Raw genomic sequence first — 7854 nt, 5'->3', positions numbered from 1 at the left:
GTCTCACCCCCCACCCCCTCTAGGGTCCTAAAGACACCTTCCTGGGTCTCACCCCCTACCCCCTGACCACCTCTCGGGGCTGCACACACCTTCTCAGGGTCCCCACCCCCTGGCAACCTCTCAGGGTCTAAACATACCTTCCCAGGGTCCCACCCTTTGGCCAACTCCCAGGCCTGCACATACCTGTCCCAGAGTCCCCACCTCCCACCACCTCCAGGGCCTGCATACACCTTCCCAAAATCCCCACCTCTAACCACCCCCTGGGCCTGCACATACCTCCCAGGAATCCCCACCTCTCACCACTTCCTGGGACTGCACACACCTTCTCAGAATCCCCACCTCTCACCAGCTCCCAGGGCCTAAACACACCTTCCCAGAATCTCACGCCCTGCCACCTCTCAGGGCTTCACACACCTACTCAGGGTCCCCACCGCCCACCACCTCTGGGGGCTGCACACACCTACCCAGGGGCACCAACTCCCACAAACTCCCAGGCCTGCACATACAATCCCAGAATCCCCACCTCCCACCACCTCCCGGGCCTGCACACACCTGTCTCATAATCCCCACCTCCCACCACCTCCTGGGCCTGCACACACCTGTCCCATAATCCCCACCTCCCACCACCTCCTGGGCCTGCACACACGATCCCAGAATCCCCACCTCCCACCACCTCCCGGGCCTGCACACACCTGTCCCATAATCCCCACCTCCCACCACCTCCCGGGCCTGCACACACCATCCCAGAATCCCCACCTCCCACCACCTCCTGGGCCTGCACACACCTGTCCCATAATCCCCACCTCCCACCACCTCCTGGGCCTGCACACACGATCCCAGAATCCCCACCTCCCACCACCTCCTGGGCCTGCACACACGATCCCAGAATCCCCATCTCCCACCACCTCCCGGGCCTGCACACACCATCCCAGAATCCCCACCTCCCACCACCTCCTGGGCCTGCATACACCTGTCCCAGAATCCCCACCTACCACCACATTCCTGGCCTGCACACACGTTCCCAGGGTCCCCACCCCCTACCACCTCTCCTGGCCTAAAAACAACTTCCCAGGGTCCCAACCTTCTGGGGCTGCACACACCTTCCCAGGGTCCCCACTCCCCGACACCTCTCAGGGCTGCACACACCTTCCCAGGGTACCCACCTCTCAGGGCTGCACACACCTTCCAAGGGTTCCCACCGCCAGGGCCTGCAAACCCCCTCTGCATGCTGTCTTGAGTGACAGTCCTACCACCCACAGGGCCTGGGACCAGAGTGCAGGCAGCTGCTCTCAGGAATGCTCCTCACTGATGCTGCCCAGTCCTCCATCCGACCTCCCCCAGGTCACGCCTCCATCCCAGTCACACCCCCGTCATGAGATAAAAGGGAGGGCGGAGGTGAACACAGTGGCGCTAGGACTTCTCCCCAAAGTTTGAGAAGAAACGGAAAAGTGCAACCGCCTCTGGGTGGGATCGGCGATGGCCAGGGTGCCAGGGCCTTAGGGGAGCCCCAGGGCAGAGGGCTCGGGGGCAGGGGTGCAATTAGAAGTGGTGACTGCAAGGACAGCTGCCACCAGGAGACTCAATAGTCCCTCCCACTAACCTTTCCTTTTTCCCAGACAGAGACCAGCAGGGCCTGGAGGAGCCATTCCCAGGTGGGCGCACTTGTTAGATGAGGCAGTTGGTTTTATGGGACACGAGGCCGACTGCAGAGGTCGCTATGGGCCCCTCCTCAGGGTCACCTCTGCCTCCTCCCTGGGCAGACGCCAGGTGCCAGGTTGGGGGCAAATGTCAGCTCACAGCTGGGCCTCCCCAGAAACTGTCCCAACCCTGAGGGGCCGCCTGGCTCTAGGGGGGACAAGGACCCGACCCTGTCTAAGTGAGGGACAGCACTAAAGGCCCATCCAGGCCCAGATGCCCACAGAGCACAGCCCCAGTGACCCTGCACCCCATCCACCGGGCCCCTCAGCCTCACCCACCAAGGGTTTCCCATGGGCATGCCTGCCCCATGCTCATTGTACCCGGTTACAGGATGGGCCAGAGGTGCCGCCAGCAACTGTAGAGGTATCTTTGACCATTGGCACCAATAATCACTCTGTGTCACAAACTAAAGAGATAACAAATATTTATTGATTAAATTACCCATTTAGTGCACCAGCTGTACAAAAAAAAAAAAAACACACACACAACTTTGAAAATAAGTTTCCAGAGAGAACCAAGATGGCAGCATAAGGTATATAACTGTATGTGCTGCCCCCACAACCACATTAGAACTACAACTAAAAGACAAAACGGCTATCATCCAGAACCACGGGAAAGCTGGCTGAGTGGAAGTTCTACAACTAGAAGGAAAGAAAAATGCACATTGAGACTGGGTAGGAGGTGCGGAGGTGCGCGAAATGGGCTGCAACTGGGTGCACGGTTGTTTTCCATTGGAAGGGAGATACAAGCTCCTGCCTGCTCTGAACTCATTTCTGGTGAGACTCTGAGGAGTCCAACAGGAAGAAATTGGACTGCCTGGCAGTGGGTCAGAAAGCGAGGGTGGCTTTCTCACAGAGCTGCTAGCAGGGATCATTGTTACTGTGGGGGCACGGGACTCGGGGACTCGGGGACGTGGAGACCTGGAGATGTGGAGAGAGAGATGGCTGACGGACAGCCATCACTCTTTGCTCCGTCCTGGTGATTCTCTGAGACCCCACCCCACCCAATTTACAACCCCAACCAAGCTGTGCGCAGTGGAACAAATGAATTGCCTGTCCTTTCGCAGCCGAACCTAACAAATTGCAGCTGGGACAGAGAGCTCCAAAATTTCCAAACCCCAAACAAAGAGGAAAAATCTGCAGATCTCACTGTAGCTCCTGCTGGGTGGACTCACGCAGTGCCTGACTTTGCACCTCCTTGGAGATCCAGGAGCCAGTGTACCCACTGGTCAGATACCAGATCTCAACTCCTCACATCCATAAGTGACACATTAAAGAGGCAGACTCAGTGAGCACCAAAGCCCCACTGAAGCAAGTCCTACCTCATAAGGGTGTCTCCAGCACAGCAGTTCTTTCACTATAGACATAGTGGGTCCTCGCAGTCAATTGGCCTGGAGGTCATTTCCTCCTAGGGATACCAACTGCAATCAAGGCTTAACTACAAGACTGTGCACACAGCCCACAAAGGGGTGCACCAAGGGTGTCCACCTCAGGTGATTGGGGTGGCTGAGACACTGGGCCCAATAGGACACCTACCACACAAAGCCACTCTATCAACACAGGGAAGCAGCCAAAATACAGACACAAAGAAACATGTCACAAATGAAAGAAATGGAGGAAAGAAAACTACTGGATATAGAGTTCAAAACCACAGTTATAAGGTTACTCAAGAATCTTCTACAAACCTCTGAGGAACTTAATGAGACCTTCAAAGATCTTAGTGAGAATGCCAAAAAAATAGAAAAGGACCATTTAGAAATTAAGCATACACTGACTGAAATAAAGAATAATATGCAGGGATTCAACAGTAGACTAGAGGATCCCAAGAATCAAATCAAAGATTTAACATATGAGGAAGCAAAAAACACCCAACCAGAAGAGGAAAAAGAAAAAATGATCCAAAAATATGAAGATAGTGTAAGGAGCCTCTGGAACAACTTCAAATGTACCAACATCTGAATTATGGGGGTGTAAGAAGAAGAGAGAGAGCAAGATATTGAAAACCTATTTGAAGAAATAATGACAGAAAACTTCCCCTACCTGGTGAAAGAAATAGACTTACAAGTCCAGGAAGCGCAGAAAACCCCAAACAAGAGGAATCCAAAGAGGACCACACCAAGACACATCATAATTAAAATGCCAAGGGCAAAAGACAAAGAGAGACTATTAAAAGCAGCAAGAGAAAAACAGTTAGTTACCTACAAGGGAGTACCCATACGACTGTCAGCTGATTTCTCAACAGAAACTTTGCAGGCCAGAAGGGAGTGGCAAGAAATATTCAAAGTGATGAATACCAAGAACCTACAACCAAGCCGAAACTGGTTTGGCTCAGTGGATAGAGCGTCGGCCTGCGGACTGAAAGGTCCCAGGTTCAATTCCGGTCAAGGGCATGTACCTGGGTTGTGGACACATCCCCAGTGGGAGTTGTGCAGGAGGCAGCTGATCGATGTTTCTCACCCATCGATGTTTCTAACTATCTATCTCTCTCCCTTCCTCTCTGTAAAAAATCAATAAAATATATATTTTAAAAAAAAAAGAACCTACAACCAAGATTACTCTACCCAGCAAAGCTATCATTTAGAATTGAGGGTCAAATAAAGAGCTTCACAGCCAAGAAAAAGCTAAAGGAGTTCATCACCACCAAACAGGGATTATATGAAATGCTGAAGGGTGTTCTTTAAGAAGAGGAAGAAGAAGAAAAAGGTAAAGATAAAAATTATGAACAACAAAGTGACAACAAATACATATCTATCAACAAATGAATCTAAAAATTAAGTCAATAAAAAACTCTGATGAACAGAATAAACTGGTGAATAGAATAGAATCAGGGGCATGGAAAGGGAGTGGACTGACAATTCTTGGGGGAAGGGGGTATGGAGGGTAAGGGAAGAGATTAGACAAAAATCTTACACCTATGGATGAGGACAGTGGTGGAGGGTAAGGGCAGGGGGTGGGGTGGGAACCGGGTGGAAGGGAGCTATGGGGCAGGGGGGGGGGGGGGAGGAACATCTGCAATAATCTGAACAATAAAGATGTATTAAAAAAGAAAAGAAGTTTCCAAAAAAAATCCCCATAACCTATACAATGTGCCTCTCTGCGTCTTTGGCACAAAGTTTCATTGCTGAGTTTTTTGCCCCCTCCCTCCCCACCCCACCCCCCAATTCTGTACTGGAAGTGAGTGCCTCACTAGCTTCCCCCAGTCTCGGGGCACTGAGCAGCTGTGACAGGCCGTGGGGTGGGCGCTGAACAAGCACCTCCCTCCTCCAGCAGAGGCTCAAAGTACCCAAAAGCCAGCGATGACATGGAAGCGGGAGGCAGGATACCAGCCTGGGGTCATCTACACGGCAGCCTGGGCAGGAGGGAGGTCTGAGAGGCTGGAGGGCTGCCTGAAGTAGGCAGCCTCGGGATGCGCTGCTGCGGGCAGAAGCCAGGACGCTGGCAGTGAGCATGTGCAGAGGAGGCCCTGCTAGTGGGAAAGGGTGTGAGAGCCAGAGCAGTCAGAGGGTGCCTCCTGCCCCCCTCACACCCACCCCCCGCCCACCTGGGCCAGCAGGAAGGAAGGTTTGCAGCCCTCTCCTCCCTGAGGAGGCTGACGGACCTGCATCCCGGCCCTCTGAGGAGGCAGGCGGTGACAAGATGTCTTAACTGAAGGCAGGGTAAAGTATGCTTTAATAGAGAAGGCAGATCCCTTCTAAACACGGAATTAAAAATGTGACTGATGTTAAAGATTAAAAATCATGACCTTAGGACTCAAGGCGGTTGCGCAACTTCCCCTTATGACCCATCGGAGGGTGGCGAGAGAGACCTCCTCGCACAGTGCCCTGGGTCCTGCCCCTGAGGGCCCTGAGAGTGTTGGTTGCTCACACGGTCAGAAAACATGGGACTGCGTGTTTTTATGCCGCCTCAGGAAGGGACTTCTCGCCGAGGGCAAAAAGGAACTTGCATTTTAGTTCCAACTCCAAGGCTGCGCTCTTCCACTTGCATCACAGGAGGATGGATGAGGGATGGAGGGATAAGCAGAAAGTGAAAGGCCAATTAAGTGGTTAAGGAGAGTGATTATATCTAAATTAACCCCATCCTTATCAGCCGGTGAGTTAAGAAGCAAATTGCTATTGCCAAAGACAGCAGTATGTGGAGGGCAAAAGTCAATGTCCAACTGACTGAGGTGTGCAGGGCCTTATCAGCACCTCAAAGGTCCCTGTCCCACAGCAGCGCCCTGAGGAGCGATCCTGCCCTGATGCCGCTGGGAGATAGGGCACACTCGGCCCCACTGGCACCGCGGTCTGCTGGCTAAGCTCTTCTGCCCGCCACCTGGGTGTCACTACCTGCTGCTGCTTCTCTCCATGCCAGTCTTGCTCTCGGTCTTCCTCTTCCTGATGGTCTCCCAAACCCCTCCTGTATTTGGTGCCAAATGAAGCTATGTGTGTACGCACATACACACACCTGTGTGCGTGGGACTATATGAAATATGCGCATACACGTGTGTGTGAGTGTACACTTCAAGCTAACAGAATCCTATACATTGCCACAGTTCTGTCCAGCTGGTAGGGTTAGGAGTCCTTGACTCATTGTTTTCTTTATGCCTCTTAATACTTTCTTGTGAAAGGCCACAGCCAGCGTGACTTTCGGGCTCAAAGGCTTGGAGAAAGAGCAGACACGCAAATGGACACACAAGACAAGAAATATTAATTTTGAAATTATGGGAGGAAGCCAGGGAAAAACTCAACCGTAGTAGTCAAGTTCCATTGAGTCTCCATCCCCAGCTGCTTTTATTTACTAGAATACACAATTACCTTTTAGGAATGCAAACAGACATATCAATGGTAATGTTTAGTAAACAGTAAGATTATCAAGTTTGGGGGAGTTTGCTTTAGGCCATTGAGTCAGCAATCCTATCTAATAATAGACAAACATGGTAATTAACCATACCTCCGCTATGCTTCCCATTGGCTAATCAGCAGGATATTCAAATTAACTGCCAACCAAGATGGCGGCTGGCAGCCACGCAGCTGAAGCGAACATGAGGCTTGGTTGCCCCGGCAACAGAGGAAGCCAAGGTTCCCCGCCTGCTGCACCCGACTCTGAGCCTGAAAGCAACAGCTCTGAAATGCAACTATGTTTCAATTATAGAAGCTAAACAAACCCCAGAGACCTGCTTTCAGACAGCCCGGCATCGGAACTGGAGCTGCAACAAAGTTTCAATTACAGAAGGTAAATAAATCCCAGAATAAAAAAAAAAAAAGAAAAAAAGGAGAGACTGGGAGCTTCAGTTGCAGGTTTGGCCCGCTTGAGAACATCTCTCAGCCCCTCATCCAGGTTGGCCAGGCACCCCAGTGAAGACCCCCACCCTGAAGGGGGTGCAGGCAGCCTGAAAACAGCGATCAGCCCCTCATCCAGGCTGGCCAGGCACTCCAGTGGGACCCCCACCCTGAAGGGGGTGCAGGCAGCCTGAAAACAGCCATCAGCCCCTCACCCAGGCTGGCCAGGCACCCAAGCGGGACCCCCACCCTGATCCAGGACACCTTTCAGGGCAAACCAGCTGGCCCTCACCCGTGCACCAGGCCTCTATCCTATATAGTAAAAGGGTAATATGCAAACTGACCCTAACAGCAGAAAGACTGGGAATGACTGGTCACTATGACACACACTGACCACCAGGGGCCAGACGCTCAATGCAGGAGCTGCCCCCTGGTAGTCAGTGCACTCCCACATGGAGGAGCTCTGCTCAGCCACAAGCCAGGCTGATGGCTGCCAGTACAGCGGTGGTGGTGGAAGACTCTCCTGCCTCCTCAGCAGCGCTAAGGATGTCCAACTGCAGCTTAGGTCTGCTCCCCACTGGCAAGTGGACATCCCCTGAGGGCTGCCAGGCTGCCAGAGGTATGTCTGATTGACAGCTTAGGCCCAATCCCCTGGGGAGCAGGCCTTAGCCAGCAGATGGTCATCCCCCGAGGGGTCCCAGAATGTGAGAGGGCACAGGCCGGGCTGAGGGGACCCCCCCCCCCCCCCCGTCCAGTGCACAAATTTTTGTGCACTAGGCCTCTAGTAGGTAATAAAATACAAATTCACCCTGTGAATATCAAAGGAGTCCAGGTCAGCCTTCTGTTGGACTTCTTGCATTTGTATTAATTACTGTTGATCTCGGTTTCCAGCACTTTCT

Source organism: Myotis yumanensis, unplaced genomic scaffold, assembly GCF_028538775.1.
Source record: "Myotis yumanensis isolate MYYU_CA2020_CCGP unplaced genomic scaffold, mMyoYum1.0.hap1 SCAF_5, whole genome shotgun sequence".
NCBI classification, from domain to species: Eukaryota; Metazoa; Chordata; class Mammalia; order Chiroptera; family Vespertilionidae; genus Myotis; species Myotis yumanensis.
The sequence above is the reverse complement of the archived record's forward strand: the minus strand, read 5'-3'. Positions refer to the sequence as shown.